The sequence below is a fragment of the Microtus pennsylvanicus genome, chromosome 2 (assembly GCF_037038515.1).
Source record: "Microtus pennsylvanicus isolate mMicPen1 chromosome 2, mMicPen1.hap1, whole genome shotgun sequence".
Taxonomy (NCBI): Eukaryota; Metazoa; Chordata; class Mammalia; order Rodentia; family Cricetidae; genus Microtus; species Microtus pennsylvanicus.
In genome coordinates this window covers 136,737,419-136,757,419 of record NC_134580.1, presented here as the reverse complement: position 1 = coordinate 136,757,419, position 20,001 = coordinate 136,737,419, and the positions used below count along the sequence as shown (strand labels likewise).

At 41.6% G+C, this 20,001-nt stretch overlaps 1 protein-coding gene across 13 annotated transcripts in view; it reads left to right on the top strand.

Annotated features, from left to right (window-relative positions):
- Ptprt (protein tyrosine phosphatase receptor type T) overlaps window positions 1-20,001 on the top strand; it is a 1,058,455-nt gene that overhangs the window by 917,602 nt on the left and 120,852 nt on the right. The gene's annotated exons all lie outside the window — the stretch shown is intronic.

The window sequence follows — 20,001 nt, the reverse complement described above, 5'->3', positions numbered from 1 at the left end:
TAAGGCCCTTCTTTTAGTGGATTCACAGCTTTAAAAGAACATGGGCATGTCAACAAGTAACTGTAAAATAAGGTGCTTAATGCCTAGAGGAGAATTAAAGACGTAAAGGGGAGACAGTCATTGATAACTGTGAGGAAAAATCTTGCAAGTTAAATGGCCCAACAATGCTCTGGGAATAAAGTATGCATGAGGTGTTTCCTTTTGTATTTGTTTAATTTTTTAATTAAAATGGAATGACAGCATTTTCCTCCTTCTCCCTCTCCCCACAGCCTTTCCCTGATACCTGCCATCCAACTCCTCCCATGCCTTCCCACTGTCAAATTGACGTCTTATTTTTCTTGATTATTATTATCCCATGCCTGTGCATGTATGTGTGTACATATGTGTATTCACAAATATATCCATTTTATTGTTTATATGTATGTTTTTGTATTGTATTTGTATTTGTATTTTGTATTGGATAACTATTAATGGGCTCATCCCTGAAAAAGACCAGTTTTCTTCTTCCAGCAGCCATAGCTGCCTGTAGTTCTTTGTCTAGGAGTTGAACCCCATGAAAATTTCTCCCTTATACATTAACATGTCTTTTGATGTTGCCATTAATCCTGTCTTATTTATGCAGCCATTTCTAGGAGAAACTGTTTCAGAGCAGATTTCCTAGTGTTCTGGTCCTTACAGTTACTTTTCTCCTTGGCCACATCATCTTCAAATACATGCACAAAATGTACACTTTTATTTTTCATAGTTGGTTTTGTGGCATTCTCGGGATATAAAAAAAGGATTTTGCAAGAAAGATAAAAGATAAAGAAATCAATGGAGAAGAAGGGGAGGTAAAGGGTAGAGAAAAAGTTTACATTCTAGTTTTACTACTTGTTAGCTATGGATCCCAGAGCCTCGGGGTTTCATTTTCTCATCTGTCAGTGATGTTTATAGCCCTGGAGTCACTGAACTGTGTTAAGAGATTAAGTAGTAAAGTATATATACAAGGTGATTGTCATTAGAAAATAGTAGATCTGTAGAATCCAGCTGTTGTTGGGTATATCCAAGAGGGATATTAAGAGGAACAGAGATATAGAGTTATTGTAGATGGTGGTTCTTAAACTTTATTTTAAAAATTCCCCTCTAAACAAATTGAATAGGATATCTGTCCCCCTGGAATCCATCTATGGTGACATCAACAAGAGAGATCTGAAACAAATTAGTGAGACTCTGATCAGAACTATCAGTTTTGGTGATGTTCTTTAATACAAGCAGACTTTGTAGATCTGTGGGCAGGAGAAAAGGCTGCAGTTGACAGTTTCCATTTGGCTAATTTTAAATCCAGGTATGAAGGATTGTTCTATATGGTATAGCTGTCAGAACCTTCCATTCAAACACAAGGTCCCACAATTTAGGAACGTAGAGCCTTCCCGTTCTATTATAAGATGGCTTACCAGTCATGTTGCCAGCTTCCTGAGAAACAGAGCCCAGGTAAGTTGGTGCAAGGGTAGGGACTTTAGGGAAATGAAGGCAGTCACATAGGAAGGAGACCCATATCTACAACCTGTAAACAAGTAATTGAATAACTGAATTCAAGGATTTGGTCAGTACAGAGACATGGTAAAGTCCATTAGTTTATTCAGACTTGAAACCAGGGTTGAGGACTCCCCATTTGTAAGAGCTGGATAACCCAGCATCATTGAAGAAGGAAATTTGGAAGAGGACAGTGAAGGCATGATCTAATCTAACTACAAACTTTGCATGAGAATTGGTTCTATAGGGCCATCAATTAGAAATGACTTTGATTGTGGTGGTGGAACCTGAGTTTGACAAGTAGAGGCTATAGAGGATATGCTATTCAATTTCCTTTTTAAAAACTATGTTAGTTAGTTAGTTAGTTAGTTAGTTAGTTAGTTAGTTAGTTAGTTAGTTTATATGAGTACATAGAGGGGAGGGACATGCACATATCATGTCATATATGTAAAAGCCAGAGAACAAATTGTATGGTTTGACTCTCTTTTCACCACACAGGTCTTAAGGATAGAACTCAGGTTGTCAGCTTGGTGGCAGGTGCTCCTGCCCATTGAGCCATCTTGTCGACCCAATCATTTCCTTTACACATGACATTTAGGAATGGCAAAAATGTCTCAAGCACATGTTTAAATTGTGATTATTTAATGACATGATTCTTCTTCGCAGTCTGGGTGTCAGTATGAGGAAGAAAAGCCCCTTGGTCATAACTAACGTCCTTGGAAACATTGTCTTCAAATGCATCACTTTATCACCAGAAACCTAAGGAGTCTCATGGTGTTGCTAATAAAATCTCCTTTCTAATAGGAAGGAAGGAGGAAAGGAAGGGAGGGAGGGGGAGGGAGGAAAAGAGAAAGAAAGAAAGAAAGAAAGAAAGAAAGAAAGAAAGAAAGAAAGAAAGAAAGAAAGAAAGAAAGAAAGAAAGAACTGAGCTGTTTTCTGAAGTTTTTAATCTTAGTGGTTTTAAAGCCCTGTTCAAAACATTCTAAGAGCCGGGGAGAGATGGGTAAGTTACAACTACCCACGTTGTTAAGTAGGAGCATGGAAAATACAGTACCACCAAAGCACTGTTGTTAATGGAAGACCTGCATTCTTGTAAAATGTGAAAATACGATTTTATTAAGCCTATAAACCAAATTGAGACTCAAAACAAAAGAAGGATTGTTTTGTTTCAGAAAACACCTTAGCAACAATGAACTTTTAAAGAAATAGACTAAAGCCAAGAGAATCTTTCTTGCTTGTTGTTCTTTCCACAGCAATTTGTCATCGGGGCTTCAATGGGATAAGAGAATACCCTCTCTGAAAAGAATCTAAGCACAGATCTTATGAAAATAGGATTCTACACCATTCTTCCCCTTCCCCTTATCTTTTCTCCAAACACAAAAACTACCATGAAGGAGTGAGACCTAAAGTATTATCTTATTTTGTTTGTTTGTTTTTAATAGGAGATCCGTGGTGGATACTTTAACCAAATTACCATGGATACGTTTCCCAGCCCTTGGCAAGGGGAAACATGATTAGTATATTATACTACTATAATCTCATCTCTCATCATTTAAGGGTGTTAAATAGTGCTTTTGTTTGGACTAGTGCAGAAAATAATAACCATAGTAATAAGCAGCACTATTGTAAAAGGCACACGGTGCAGGTTTGGGTTCAATTCCTGGATATTATCACTTCCCTTTCACCCTCCTCCTTCCTCCTTCCTTCCTTTTTCCCTTCCTTCCTCTTTCCTTTCCTTCCTTCCTTCCTTCCTTCCTTCCTTCCTTCCTTCCTTCCTTCCTTCCTTCTTTCCTTCCTTCTTTCTTGATTTCTTTCCTTTATTTTGATACAGGGTCTTACTTTTTCACCCAGGCAGGCTTGGAGCTTTATTAACATCTAGCCTGAGACTCTGTTTCCTCATCTGTGATGAGGAATAGCAATTACAAATTAGAGAATTACATTGCAGGCTTATCATGACAGTATAAGATAATATTATACAGGTACAGAATCTAGGTCTCTATTAAAATATTTTTTAAATTAACAGACACACAAAAACAAAATTTAAACATATCAGGAGAGAACCATAAGATATGAAGCTTGTGACAGGTGGTGGTGGCACATGCCTTTAATCCCAGCACTCAGGAGGTAGAGGCAGGTGGATCTCTGGATGTTCGAGACCAGCCTAATCTTCAAGCGCTGGTTCCAGGACAGTTAGGGCTACACAGAGAAACTCTGTCTCAAAAAAGAAAGAAAAAGATATGAAGCTTGTACACCTTGTGTGTTGTTTACATCAGTATAAGTATGCCTATCTACTTACAAATGGATAAAGAAAATGTGCAATACGCACCCACAATCTGTTTGTTGTACACTAAGTGCATTACATGTATATATGATTACTATATTTTGTGCTTTATGTCTACTTCTATTAAAGATATATGTGTGTGTGTGTTTGTCTGTATTTGTGTGTGTCTATGTGTCTGTGTGTAAGGCCAGAAAAGATGCCATGTCTTCCAGACCTGGGATTATAGGTGGCAGTGAGCTACCTGATATGGGTGCTGCAAACCAAACTTGGGTCCTCTGCAAGAGCATAAGATGCTCTTCATTGCTGAGCCAGATCTCCTACCTTATATGTCTATGACTTTGTAGTTCACAAGTGATTTTCACATGGGTGTGTCATGGAATCTTTATGTCAACCCAAAGAGAAAATTCCATTTCAAATTTAATGAAAGGCAGGCTCGCAAAACTGACCAGGGCCAAGGGCTATTTGAGAAAGAGAATAAAGAGATGCCGTTATGGTGCCATGATCTTCTGATGTGCTGTGAGATGCATATGCCAAAGATCCTGAAAGGCTGTGCTATATGGCAAGAAAGCTAACAAAAACCATAGCCTCTGTCCCGCAGGGCCGTCTAGAAGCCGAAGTCCAAGGGGAACAATGAATATGGTCCAAAGCTGGGTTGGACTTGAAAGTGTGTAACCGCTGTATTCATATTATAGTAGGAAAAGATATAGACAGATATCTTTTTATACTTGTTATAAAATATAACAAATATTTTATCCATTTAATGCATTGTGTGTATGAATGAGACAAGAAGTAAAACAGAGAAGTCACTCATCTCCTTGTAATTGGTATGAAATATATAACCCACATTGGAAAAGTAAGGACAAAGATTAAGAGAGCAGAGAGTAGAGATTGTTTTGTGACTGTTTTATAAACAGTCCTCTTGAGTCCCACTTTTAAATGCAATCTCTTAACACGTTTTTGTTTATAATGCCCTATAAAAGGGCTGTGCTCTGGAGAGATTTTATTTAGATTCATCTGTAGCAAACATAGAAGTAACTAGTTATAGAGTAATCAAATGATAAGCTTATTTAATATAATATGTCCCAGGTGACCTTTTCCAGGCAGTTGAGGCTTGATGAATTTTTTTTCCTTTAACATGGTGGTGATTCCACTTGTCAAAAAGCAATGATGCTGGCTCCTGACTGGGGTTACACTGAATCTTCACACTGTCTCTGTGAGCACTGAGTTCTTCATGACATTAAGTCTTCCAGCCAAGAAATGCTATATGCCTCTTCATTTGGGTAGATCTTCCTGGGTTCTCTTTTAGAAGAAAAGAGGTATATCAACTACACTGCAAAGGGCAGTAGGGTGCACAGTCACAAGAGGAACTGAAATGTAACTCAATCGTGTCTTCAACTCACTAACTGTATAATGAGCCTGGTCTTGAACTCACTGTGTAGTGAGCCTGGTCTTGAACTCACTGAATAGTGAGCCTGGGGTTGAACTCACTGTGTAGTGAGCCTAGTCTTGAACTCACTGTGTAGTGAGCCTGGTCTTGAACTCACTGTGTAGTAAGCCTGGTCTTGAACTCACTGTGTAGTGAGCCTCCCCTTGAACTCACTGTGTAGTAAGCCTGGTCTTGAACTCACTGTGTAGTCAACCTGGTCTTGAACTCACTATGTAGTGAGCCTGGTCTTGAACTCACTGTGTAGTGAGCCTAGTCTTGAACTCACTGTGTAGTGAGCCTGGTCTTGAACTCACTATGTAGACAGCTTGGTCTTGAACTCACTGTGTAGTGAGCCTGGTCTTGAACTCACTATGTAGACAGCCTGGTCTTGAACTCTCTAATCTCCTACTTCAGCTTCTCCAGCTCTAGGACTATAGATTATGTTAACACAACTAGCTTCTTGTTTCTCTTTTGTTTTTAATCACCTCGTTCATAGTTTTTGATATGTAGTCTTTTGTGTGATCTGCGGATATATGCTTGAATGTCTCCATGCCATTACAAATGGCCCTGATGTTTTAAAACTCCTGTTCTCATTGTTCATTGCTAACATATAGACATGAAACTGATTTTCACATTTGGAAAAGCAATTAATTATTCCCATCAATTGAACTTTGAAAAGACAAATAAAAAAATCTTAAGTGGAAAAATAATTTACCTTCCATATTAAGTAATTGTGCGCGAAAGATTGGTTGGCAAACCTAAGCCAGATGTTTATCAGAGTGCCCAGGATGTGCCCCAACTCAGTTCCCACACTTATGCCTGCTCTCCAGCTGTGCTGCTCTGCAAGCCAGGCCCCATTCAGTGAGCAGCGGTTGCAGCGATTACAACTGAGTGGTGGTTAAGATGTCAAGCTCTGGTCTCTGCAGAGCTGGTTTTGGATCGTGATCCCACTGTGGACTAGATATGCACTCTTAACCACACACCTTCCCAGGTCTTCACTTTTCGCTGATGAAAGCTGGGACCAGAGCCTAGAGCCTGGCACCCGGTAATGGCTCAAGAGCCCCTGTTCTTATCATTTATTTGCAAGAAGAAAGATGCTAAAGAAATCCAATGAGCTTTCTAATGCTGATGAGCAGGCTAACTGTGAGGTGGTGAGCCTCCCCTTACTAGCAAATGAAGCACTCCCTATCTAGGATAGCAGAAAGTACCCCAAGAGTGGCCTCATGACTGTTGGGGTATCATAATCCTCCCTCCTTGACCCGAGAGGTAGGGCCATTTCACAGGTCTCTTCAGTTCCCCACACGTCTGACCCAGAGACACAAAGAGCTTGGAAGCAGTATGCAGAAATAGTTTTTTTTCTTTAAAAACTAAATGCAGACCAGACTTATCTTTCCATCAACTGCAGTTTATGATGGGACATTAAACTCAATTGCTTTCTCTGGAGGCTGGTGCTGGGACCCATCCTCTCTAGCCCAGTGCCATCCATTCTTGCTTTCCCCAGGAGTGCAGACAGACAAGCTGCCTTCTTGGTGTACACTAATTAATTTATCTCATGCTTGTGATTTTACGGCGCCTAAGTGCTGGAGCATTTCTGTTTATTCTTCTCCCTGCAAAGCACCTCACAACGCATAAAGACCATGAATCTCCATTGCAAACCACCGTCTGTCTTGGGCTGGAGAACAGCCTGCCTGATGTCTTGCTGGCGCAGTGTCTTACAGCCAAAGTAACACATCCATTAATTTATCCTTAATGACATTTTGACACACCAATCAGTTCATCAGATGTTTCTTTTGCAAGGCTTCTCCTGAAAGGCAGGACCAGGGTGCCAGGCCACTCTTGATGCATAATGCATGAGACCAGCTTTCTGCTCAGTGCCTTTAACAGACAGGCATGTCTGCCGCCCCAAGGCTGCATGCTCCTAACGCCCCCTTCTCACTGAGTGATCTTCGCTGATGACCCAGAGGTGTTGGCTCTTGCACTTGGGGCTCATTGTGCTTTGAGGAAACTGGGCGGGGATGCGAGAGGGTCCTGTGTTCAAAAACATGCTTGTGATAATGTGTTCTGATGGGAAGAAGATCAGCACCTCTTTGCCCCACTCCGTGGGCTCAGAGAAGCTTGAGTCCCAGGAATCCAAGTGGATCTGTGGCCGTGCTAACCTGCTGCATTCGGTCAGAGTCCTGCTGCTGCCTAGAAATAAAAGCATCGCAAGGATACTATGATAATAGTGGATATCAAAAAGGAATGGAAAATTAGCCGTAAAGTCTTCACCATCTCCCCGTAGATAGAATACCTCGTGGTTGTAATCACAATGTAGACACGGTTTGATTTTTTGGTATTTTAACTTAATGTAATCCAGTTAGCATTTTTCCATGTGGCTGCATAGTTTTCATCTCTAATGGCACTCCATCATTTTAATAGTTGCATAATATTCCATCCAGGGGATGTATTATAATTTACCGAGCCGCCTCCCTATTGTTAGACATTTACGAGGCTGTAACTGATTGTGTGCTATTAAATAGAAACGCCAGAGGAGGTGAAGGAGACAGCAGGCTCTGCAGACTAAAGAGCTGGGCTCCAAACCCACCTGTTCCCTTTACCAGTTTTATGAGTTTAGCATTAACCCCCCTGGGCCCAGGATTTCTCATCAATAAAACAAAAAGAAATAACCACCACTTTGTGGCAGCATTATGAAGCTTCAAGCTGTTTCCCAGGCACCAATCACACGGTAGAGTCTATGAAAAATTAAAGTATTCCAGTTATATATATCTACTACAGGTAGGAAAAATTCCCCTCTCTGACCCCAAGAATATTTGCCAGTGCTTACAGACCTTCTCTTTTTGAAAACGGGGTTTCACTCTGCAGTACATGCTAGCTTTCAATTGGGAATCTCCTGCCTTAGTATCCCAAAGTGCTGCGATTATAAGTGTGTGCCAGCGTGCCCAACCAGAGACATTTTTCTTACGTTATACCTGGGAGCAGTGGAGGCCCTGGCAACTAGAAGGTTGAGATCAAGGATCCTAACAAACACTACGTATTATCTAAAGTAGCAACAGTGCCACAATGGATGGAATTAATGCATATAGGAGCCAGAATGTTCCAGCATCGCCTCATATATTATATACTTTGTTTACATTATTGTTTTTATTTCCTCTGAATAAATTCTCAGAAAAATGGACTATTTGAATTAAAAATTACATGATCCTAAGCCCAATGGCAGTGGGAGTGTCTAAGTGCGGTTCCAGGCGCTAACAGCAAAGGCAGCAGATGGGTGTCGTGTGTTCCTCTCTGGAGCAAGGATGATGTGCTGCAGAGGACTACTTCTCAAAGGGCAGTGCCCAGCGTCTCCTGGGAACTTGGAAATGAACCGTTTCTTAGCTTTACCCTAAACTTACAAATCCCAAGACTGAGAATGGAGGCCAACCCCCTCTGCTTTGGCCAACAGTGTAGGTATATTACATCCCATGAGCAAGCTGGAGAATCTTTGCTGTTCACTTCTGCAGAATAAAGCCAGTTCTACAACCAAGTGTAGCCATTTTGTAGAGAAGAGTGTTGAATATGAGGTTATAGGGAAGTCCAGAGATGGAAGTGACATCCACTCTTTCAGCATAATTAAAGCGCTTAAATATGGTGCCAAGTGCTGAAGTAGGTGCTTAGTACAGAAGCACAAATTAATTGATGTACGTCATGTCCCTCCTACACAGGGAACTGTGCTTCTACAGAGGTCATGGGTTCTCGCTGCTGACATCGCACAGAAAGGGACCGAGTATCTTCTTCCTTGTATTACAGGGATTCTCTAGGTAGGATGAGAGGGATGGGGACCTTTCCACTCCAGATAATCCAAGATCTTATAACTCATGTAACTAGGGATTGAACAGTGGGAGGAGAGCTTCTGCCCTGATGTCTACTTTGGCTTGTTTCCTTGTAAGACAGATTTGTGTGAAGGAGGGGGATGGTAGGTGAAGATAGAAAAGTGTTTCCTTGGTTCCTTGGAGTGCTTTTGTCAGGGAGCAGATTCCATGCTTAGAAGTGGATGATACTGATGATGGCGATGGTGATGATGGTGATGATGGCGATGGTGATGATGATGGTGATGGTGATGATGATGGTGATGATGGTGATGGTATGGTGATGATGGTGATGATGGTGATGATGATGGTGATGGTATGGTGATGATGATGGTGATGGTGATGATAAATTGTGTTTGTGAACATGCAGGTGCATGTGTGTATAAGGTTGTATATACATGCATGTGGAAGACAGAATACCTGCCATTCCTCAGGTGCCATCCACTTTAGATATTTGGTTGTTTTAATTGTTTAATTCTTGAGATTAAAATAATTCCATAATTTCTACCTTTCCTGGTCTCTCATTAGCTTGGGACTAACCTGGTAGGCTAAACTCATTGGCCAAAAAATACCAGCCATCTCTCTGTCTCTGCTTCCCCACATTAAGGCTACAAGCGTGGGCCACAGCTGGCTTGCTTTTATCAACCGGGTTTAGGAGGAGTAAACTCCAGTCTTCCTGCTTGCAGGGCAATCACTTTGTTAACTGAACTATCACCTCAGCCGCTAGTGAATATTTCCCATCAGTCCAGTCATTCAGAAGACGAGAACATACCTGAGTATTCTACTGATGTAGAAACTAAGTCCCATTACCTCGTGAAGATGGAGGCTTTATCATGATTACACAGATAGGTACAACCTAGGCAGTCCAGGGCTCAGGTCAATAGTATTTTCATAGCGCTAAAATTGGAAGGGTTGCCTACCCAGCCGGGGACTTTCAGAGCTCTGTGGCATGAAAGCATTCAGGGCAACACCCAGCATCTGAACCATGGATTCTCTTCTCCCTTCCCTACGACGTGTTCGTTCCCTCACCATTGCTTATTATTCAACAAACATCTTGTATAAAGCTCACTCGGCAGGGAGCAGATCCAGGTATAAGTACTTTCAGATTCATTGTCACAGTGTCTACCCTGAAGCAGGAAGAGAATCCACAGTCTTTCACAGTAGTTGACAGACAAGGAGACTGAGTTATAGAGAAGCGAGAAACTACCCAAGACTAAAGAACTAGTAAATGATAGGCTACGGCTTGAGCCTCACTAGTCTGACTTGAGCGGCCATGCTCCTCCCACTAAATGTAGTTTCAGGGTTCTGGGATAGTATGTTCATGTGCACATATAGAAACAGCTCTTGTATATGTTATATGCCCTCTGCCATACTCTCTGCCATACTAAAACATGTCCAGTAGGGGGTATAACTGCACCTTAAGTAAAAGAAGAGCCTTTATCAGGTGCGAGAGAAGGAGAGGCAGATATGGTCAGGAGAAAGAAGCAACCAGCAGAGGCACAGACAGAGAAAGCAAGGCAGCAAAGGGATGGAGGTTGACAGGTGACAGCCATGGTCCCTTGGGCATTTAAACCATAATGAGATGCTGCTGCTATTGCTATTAGTGTAACTTCGCCAACCTTGGGCAAGTGAGATGATCCTATACAAGGAGAGCAAGCCCCACCATCTCAGAATAGGTACCTAAGAGAGGCAGTGAGCAGACATGGGATGCTCAGTGAGGGAATGTGCACTCTCTCCAGTTACACACATGTGGGAATCTGTTTGCCTGAGGAGGAAGGGACCAGGTGAGAAAGCGGTGTGCTTTGATTGCATAGCATAACAGAAAAATCAGAGAAAGCATCTAGAAACTTGACTGCCTGGGTTTAACCCTCTGTCTGCTCTGCCTCTGAAAAGTTGGGATATTTTTAAGCACATTAGTTCAAGTCTCTCTGCCATGCTCCTTCATCTGTGAAGTGGTGGCCGTGCTGCTGCTAACCACATAGGTATTAGAACTAAGGCCTCTGATACCCTGTGCCTGCAATCCGTGAGTAGTGCTCGGAGCAAAGGAAGTGTAGTACAAGTGTTTGCTAACTGAATGCGGGTTGTATCTTCTATATCTTATTATAATTGCATTAGTTTCTTAAGGCTGCTATAACAAAGCACCACATGCCGGGAGGCTTAAGACATCAAGAATTTGGGGAGATGGCTCCACTAATAAAGATTCTGTGGTGCAAGCATAAGGCCCTGAATTTGATCCCCAGAACCCGCATGGAAAAGGGGGGACATAATTATATGCAATTGTACTCTTAGCATTACAGGGTGGAGACAGGTGACTGACTCCTTGGCCAGCCGGCTTGGCATATTCAGTAAGCTCCAGGTCAATGAGTGAGGGGAATTTGAGTTAATGAGGGAGTTTTGATGCATTTGTAAGAGACTGGAATTGTGTATAACATGGTCTGAATCTGCATTTTAAAATTTTGTTTGTACTTTCACAGTTGCATCTATAACGCACCTTGTACATATACAATGTACTTTGCCCTTATCCCCAGCATCACCATTGCCCTCTCTTACCTCCCCTTCCTCTTGACAAATCACTGCTTCTTTCTATTAAGCCACCCACCCCACCCCCACACACTTCCATGAACTTTCAAAAAGTCTTTTGTTCCCTATTACTGTTAATTAGTTTAACTTGCGTGAGCGTGGGTAGGGGATTATTTACTTGAGGAAGAACAGTTTACCAGTGTCTACACCCCTGAGAAATAGGCCCTCCTTGCCCCCGGCACCTGTTAATTGCCTCTTGCTCTCAGAGAAGAATGGGGCCTCATGAGCTCTACGTGCTCCGGTGCTGGAATGGTAATGGGCTCAGTATTGGGCAAGCCATGTTTGGGTAATCACTGTGGCTGTGCAATCCATGGATGCGACAGAATCAGGTCGTGTTCAGAAGGTCGCATTTCACATCACGCCTTCCTACCTTCTGGCTCCTCCATTCTTTCTTACCCTCTTCAGTGATGTCATTTATTCTCATCACTTTGATCTTTGATCGGTTCTGAGTCTCTGCCTTAACTGGTGTCCATTTAAACAGAAGCTTCTCCGACCAAGGCTAGAGGAAGAATTCATCAATGTATATAACCCTAAGTGTTTAGAGAGCAGTTTGACACCTTGTCCGCTTAGCAAGTCAACAATATAGGTTCACCCTATGGCCTATGACCTCCTTCTCATGGGCTTGTGACCAGGTTTTCCAGGGCCAGGCATGAATTACTTCCTGGGAGCAAAGCTCCAATCCAGCTCCACAGCTGTCAGCTAGCTGCTGTCAGTCATCACTATGGCACCACTGGACACATATTTCCCAGTAGGTGAGGACTGCAGCTCATAGCACTCACAGCTGGGCAAAACCATTGATAGCTTTTATCCTCTGGCAGCTGGCTTTTCCTTCTGGCATTATATGAAAGCTAACCAGCAGGAAAAGAAACGTGGAGCTCACTTACAGCTTGACTTCTTGATGTCCTGCAATCAAAATGTGCAGTTCCTCGGTATAAGGACATTGTCATCTAATTTGCATTTCCAATCCCATCCCTAGAAGAGAGGGAATGTTAGACCAGGGGTCAGAGTTTTCAGACAAGAGCAGGGACTAGGTTCTGTGGTTCCTATCTGTGTGCTGTGTGCCTTGACTAAGGACCCTCTATCCAGGCCTTAGTAAGAGGAGTCTCTTCTATGAAATGGGAGACTGCAATAGTTCTCTTCCTGTTATGATGGGCAATCATAGATGGAGAGTCAGGCATGTGGCAGATAGCTGTACACTCTGGCTGTAAATTCTGTGAATGATGCTGACTTTTAATTGGTATGGAGCCATATTTATATTTTTTTCTTTTCTTTCTTTTTTTTCATCTTTCTTTCTACCTTTAATGGGCTAAGATAACTTCTGGTTTCAAGGTTCAAGTCTATGTGAGTTATCAAGATATTCTACCCAGAGATGCTGGTGAAGAGTAGGCCAAAGACAAAGCCCTCTGGGAAGGAAAAAATGTCCATGGATGGTCAGTGTCCACCCAGGAGAGTGTCCATGGATGGTCAGTGTCTGCCCACGAGAGTGTCCATGGATGGTCAGTGTCTGCCCAGGAGGATGTATATAGTTGTTCATATTCAGGAAAAAAAAATCCCTTAGATGGAACTCTCAAGATTTCCAATAATAAGCTGGATTCTCCTGTTCCAGACAAAAGAGACTGTGGGATTTTGTGAATATGAATGCTGGAATCCCTCACTGTCTTTATTACAAGAAAATTTCCAATCTGTACTTAAACTCTTCTATCTGTGGGAATCCTCACACCCCAGCCCAAACTGGAAAGGACTTCTGTCTGGGTTTTGTCTTGTTTTGTTTTCATCTGCATATCCTATCTTGCAGCCACAGGTACAAAGTACATGCATATTAACTGCTTGTCCAACAAGCTCATGAGCAAAGGGGAAGAAAATAATTTTAGGAAAGAAATGAAGATGTGAAGAGGAAAGAGAGCTTTTTAAAGGTTCCGATTACTGCCTTGAAATATTCTCCACCTCTGGAAAGGACCTGCAGAGGAATCCTTAGGCCTCTGTGTTCTCTCTTTTCTTCAGCTTTTAGTACCCCCTGCTGGTGAAATCCTGTGACCCAATTGACAAGAGTTGCCAGACTAATAGAGAAATACTTGCAAGTTCAGAAAAGTCACAAGTACTGGAGTGTTAAAGGCCCGGAAGGACCACCCCATGAGTCATAGGACTATTTTATGATGTTTGGCTATTTTGTTTTTAATGTTCTGTGGCTTAAATATTCTATTGGATCCAGAGTTTTGCTTTGTTTTGTTTTAAAAAGACTTTTATGAAGACTAACGCTGCAAATATTCCAAGAACAAAATGCTGAGTTATCTACCCCAAATATCCCAAGGTACATGTATTCCAAGGCCCAAACTGATGCCAAGCAGGGTGTTCCTTCTCTTTGGTTGCACTTATCTACTTTTGAAGTGGTGATAATTTGTACTTGGAGCAGGATAACAATCTTTTCTCCACTTCAAATCATAGACTTTTAAATAGAAATGTGTGCAACAAATTTATTGAGCATGGGCTGTGTGCCAGATACTCAGCAAAAAACTGGAGTGGATACAAGGAGTCAAAAGCCCTTCTCCCAAGAGGTGCTTACCCTAGAGGGTGAGAGTTGAGTGACTGTCACAAGAATGGAGGGGTGCTTAGCTGACATGGCATCAGAACCTTTCCTGGTCTCGTGCCAGAGTTCAAATCTAGTATTAACTCTCTCTTGGCACCAAATACTTCTCAGCATTCTCCATCTCTGCGACTTTACATTTTCTATGCTTACCTATTCCATGCTTGTCTTTGTCATTTGTCTCTGGGCTTGCAGAGGGTCAAGGTGGAGAAGACACTGCTTTCTTACATTTAACAGAGCCTGATACATGTGTGTGCTCAAATATTTGTTCATAGAATGAGTCAGCCTGAGAGGAGGAAATTACAGTTCTGTTAGTTGAGCACCAAGAAGCCCCAGAGAAGGTCTGACATTGAAATGACTTTCAGCTTTGAAAGATGAAGAGAGGTGCCCAGTGGAGAATAAGAACACATCAAGGCCATGAGTATTGAGCATCATGGGGTGGGGGACATAGTTGCCATTTACTAGGAAGTGTGAACAGGAGCCTAAACTGAGGCCTAGACCATAATTTTAAGATTTGTTGGAGGAGAATGCTGCTTGTTGGTTCCCGGTCGCCTGGTTATCTTATATCCAAAATAATCACACGGAAACTGTATTATTTAAATCACGGCTTGGCCCATTAACTCTAGATTCTTATTGGCCAACTCTTACATATTAATTTGTATATTAATTTAACCCATCTCCATCTGTGTATCACCACATGGCAGTGGCTTCCCAGCAAAGTTTCGGCATGTCTGACTCTGGTGGCAGCTCCATGGCATCTCTCTGACTCCACCTTTTTTTCTCCCAGAATTCAGCCTAGCTTTCCCTGCCTACCTAAGTTCTGCCTTGCTATAGGTCCAGAGCAGTTTCTTTATTCATTAATGGTAATCACAGCACACAGAGGGGACTCCCACATCAGAGATCTTGAGTATTTTCAGATTTGGGTTTTCTCCAGAGAGGGCAAAAAATTAAAACAGAAGAGAGAAGTTAAATTCTGTGATGATGGCAAGAAATACCCATTTTGTGATGATGGCAAGAAATACCCATTTTTCCTGTTACTAGTATTATGTTTAATGATTAAAAATTTGAATGCCAGCTGTGAGTTTGTGTTTTTTTTTTCCTCTGTGTCTCCCCCATTTCCACCTTTAGGGCTGTGTTTACCTATTGACAAACTCTCACAGTGTTTGCCCATTACTAATTTCAGCCAGAAGCTTCAGCTGTGGGTTCATACCCAGGACACTACTGTGGTTTGGAGGAGCCCCACCCCTCCCACAAAGGACTGTGTGTTAAGCCTAAGGCCCCAAGTCCAGTGTTGTAGGTGCTTTAGAACTGTAAGACTTAGTGAAAGGTCCTTAAGTCACTGGGGTGACTTTTCTGACCTCAGCCTATCTAAATCATTTTGTTTCCTGGTTCCTATCTTGAGCAGCTCACTCTGCCATGTACATATAAAATGTTCACTCGCTAGAGGAAAAAAAAAAGCAAGAGGGGCCAGCAAGTTAATGACTCCTAAGCATCCTTGCCTCTTTAGAAAAAGATAAAGTGAGAACTAAGCCTATTGTCATCTATGGAAAATCTATTAAGTAATCCCCAATACTGTTTTAGCTGTCAGATGAGTGTATATACATTTATGAACATGTTTGAAAGACTTTAGAAAAAGAAAAGAAGCTCATTGTCTCTGGTATTTTTTATGTAAACCTAGCTAACATAGATATCATATAGCTGATACTTATAGCTTACTTTTAAAATTTTTAAAAACCTCCATGTTTTGGAGAGGCTCAGTTTTTCTTTCTGTGTGTGTGTGTGTGTGTGTGTGTGTGTGTGTGTGTGTGTGTGTGTGCAAGAGCGCACACATATGTGTGAATGTCTATGTATGTATGTATGTATTTGGTTCTACACAAACGTTTCTATAAAATGTCATTTTTCTAAGAAGCAGCAATATCTTTTTTGGATATTATTACTCCTTTGGAAGCCAATGATTTGTGTCAAAGGCAGCTCTGTCTATATTATTTACCCTGAATGGAATGAGATTGACTGGAAGTTCTGCCTCCAAGGAAACAGCAAAGCTCTGATTCATACTCATTTGTAGTTTCCAAGTTAATTCTCTTATCAGATTTTCTTTTATTTCCTGCTGGGGCAATGTGAGCAAGATTGGATGGAGGCAAAATATCTGCTGTATATCCTTTCAAATTTACGATTAAGAAGGTCACATATACATTTTTAAACAGACTCCTTTTTGATAATGAATGAAGAATAAAATTTTGAAATGTCATCAGCCACAAAATTATTCGATTTTCTTTTCACTGGTGTTCTCTTTGCCAGTTGATTGTCTGCTGATGACGAGAGAGGGCCAGGCTCAACCAAGCTGTATTTCTTGTCTTTCTTCTGACCACCTGGAGTAATTTCAGTAGTGCACCATCTCTGCCTATGACCAAACCATTAACGACCCCAAACAAAATGTGTTTCTTTCCTTGAGTGCAATTCCTTCCCCAGGCCAGTTTTTAAGAACAAATAAATGAAGAATTCCACTTTAGGCTACATTGATCTTCAAATTATGGCCAAATGAGGACTCTAAAAGCTATTCTTGTCTCTGTTCACATTCCTCCTGTCTTTTTCTCTGCCACGCTTTCTACTGCTGGACTGTGCTCTGCAGGGACTCCATCGGAGGGGTCCTGTGACACTTGTAGCTTTTAATTAGGTTCAGTTAATGAGAACTGCTATAGGAAGTCAGAGGATGGGGAAAGGGGAATTGGAGTATTGTGGCCTATAATAATATATATACTGTTTGATAAATAAATCTTGCCTGCATACCAGTGGTAAAGCTAAAGCCAATAGAGATCAGGCAATGGTGACACAAACCTTTAATCCCCGGATTTGGGAGGCAGAGGTAGATGGATCCTGTGAGTTCAAGGCTACCCTGGGCTACACGATATCAATGCAGAAATAAATCCAGGTAGTGGTGGTTCACACCTTTAATCCCAATTTTAGGGAGTCACACGCCTTTAATATCAGCAGTAGAGGGAATATAAATAAGAGAAGAGAGAGGTTTAGTCTGCTTAGTTTTGTAGTCATCTAGCCTTGGTGGAGGTAAGACTTCTCTAGTGGCTTGGCTGCTTTGCTTATCTGGCTTTTGGGTTGAACCCCAATTTCTGTATCTGGGATTTTATTATTTGTGCTTCAGTGGCCAATGATTTCCTCTGTGTGCCCATCTAGATCTGACCAGGTCCTCTCTGTGTGTTCATCTAGGACTGACCAGGTCTTCTCTGTGTGCTCATCTAGGACTGACCAGATCCTACAAGAGAAAAGTTCTACCCATCCAGCTTTCTCTTTTCAACTCTCTCCTTAGGGGTTCTGATTATGGCTTCCTCTGATTATCCCTCTGGGTTCCTAGGTGGGAAACAAGGTGTCTTGTCTCAATGCTATATCATCTTGCTGCCCCTATGACCTTTTTAATAGTCCTTTCATAAATAAATGTAAATGGAGACTGCTCTTTCGTTCCCAACCATGCAGACCTCAATAATGACACAGAAACTATATTAATTGCAATACTATTTGGCCTATTAACTCAGGATTCTTATTAACTAACTCTTACATTTTAAATTAACGCATCTCTATCAATCTGTGTATCATCACAAGGCTGTGACCTACCATAAAGGTTCCAGTGTGTCCTCCATCAGCAGCTATATGCCATCTGCCTCCTTCAGCAACTACAAGGCATCTCTTTGACTCCACCTACTCTCTTTATATATATTTTTAGCATGGCTGTATCCTGACTTGCCATAGACCAAAGCAGCTTCTTTATTAACCAATGGCAATAAAACATACTCACAGCATACAGAGGGGAATCCCACATCAAATAAAGACTTCTGAAATTATATTCTCTTCTGTCATTCTGTGTAGTCTGCACTTACACATTAGACCCGTGTTTTTATGAGGAAGCTTTCAGTTGGGAGTAGGACACAGATAAACTTTTCTAACATACTTTTCTATCCAGATTTATCCTTTTCTTTAGTGCTTCTTGTGTCAAGGAGATCATTAACTCTTGACATGACCTATCCAATATTAGGAACATTGTTCCTATGTTACATTTAAAAATTAACCTCTTTAGGATGTCTATTCTTTCTTCACTGAAACAAGAATAGTAAAGACTAACGTTCAAGCCAAGTTCTGTGAGGACTGGAGCAATAGACTCAGAAAAATTTATCCTAAAAATATATATTTAGCCCATAGGTTTGCATCTCATAGGAACATGACAATATATTTAGATGTATGTGTAAACCTGGAGGACCACATGCAAGAAGGGACATCATATTTTTATCATTTATGAAATACCTAAACCCCATTGAAGGCGTAAGTCACAAACAATTCCACACCAGTTTGGAATTATGATTAACAGGGTGGTATTTATTTAAAGGGGAAAAAAACTTACAGATCACCGTCCCAGACAACAGCCCTCTGCACAACCAGGAAGGGAGTCTAGTCACCGGCGGAGCAGGAAGTGAAGAGAGAGAGGAGAGGGAAGTGGTCACTTTTTTAAAGGGAGAGAGACCATGCCCCAATGGGCTGATATCTCAGCGGCTATAGGCTGGAGGAGCGGAAGGACCTCCCGCAACACCCCATCAGTTGAAATTTAAGTGAAATAATTTTTTAATCCATATGGGAAGAAGCCTTTGACCTTTTCATTCCCCAGTGAGGAATCAAAGTTGCTGTGACTTGATATAATTCAAAAACAGAATCCCACTGTGAGACTGCTGAAGAGGGTGCTGAGACATTAGAATATGGGTGGCTGAGTCAGCAAAGATTTAAAAGCAACCCCCATGTGTTCACTGTCCCCTAAGTTCTCTGTATATTGTATGTGCTACCTCATTGAATCTGTGTGACTATATGAGTTTCATCCCGCTATTTGGTGCTATGCGTAGACAAGTTCAGCATAGACAGAGATGAATAAACCTGCCCCAGACAGCAGAGGTAGACTATACACACATGCACATGTCTGCTTAGAGTCAAAGGAGGTGTAGCCTCAGTGGTTGGTGTCAGGACAACTAGGGGACGTTGGTGGCTATCTACCGGTCCTGCATCTCGACTTCTGGGTGCTGTCTTACATCTTCAGGTGATTCGGATTCACACCAAACTTTAAGAAATGCTTCTCTACAGTATTGCTATTAGAAATGTCTCTCTGGTTCTCTGGGACTGCTGCTTCTATAAGAATGCTTATGAATCAAGCCCAACTTTGACTTTTCTTTCTTTGAGCTAAAAGACTAACCTTCACCCTCACCAACCACCAACCCCACTTCAGTCTGCGGCTGTGTAGTGAATTCTTTCATTAGTCAATCACTGAGGAAGGCCATACTGTGTCTCTTATGAACTAGCTAAGCCCGATCAGTTGAAATTCAAGTCAACTACATCTTTAAGTCCATAAAAGAAGCCTTTGACCTTTTAGTTCCCCAGGAAGGAATAAAAATCTCAGTTGCTTGGTGTAATTCAAAGAGAGATAGAATTCCACAGTGGGACTTTTGGAGGGGGAGGGTGTTTAGAGGAAAGAAAACAGAGGGGCTAGTCTGAACTTTCTTCCCCCCAAAAAGAAAGTGGGGGAAGTGTCATCATAGAGACTCATTGATTTCTCATTATGAGCTCAAATATGTATCATGCTCATTGTTACGGATAAAACAGCTATTAAATGAAAATGATTTCGAGTTTCAGGAAGGCTGTGTTTACTTGACCCTGACATTGGAGAGCCTTCCTTGCCTCTACTTATGTTGAATGAACTAAATATGGTGTTGAGAATGGGGGATGGGGAAAG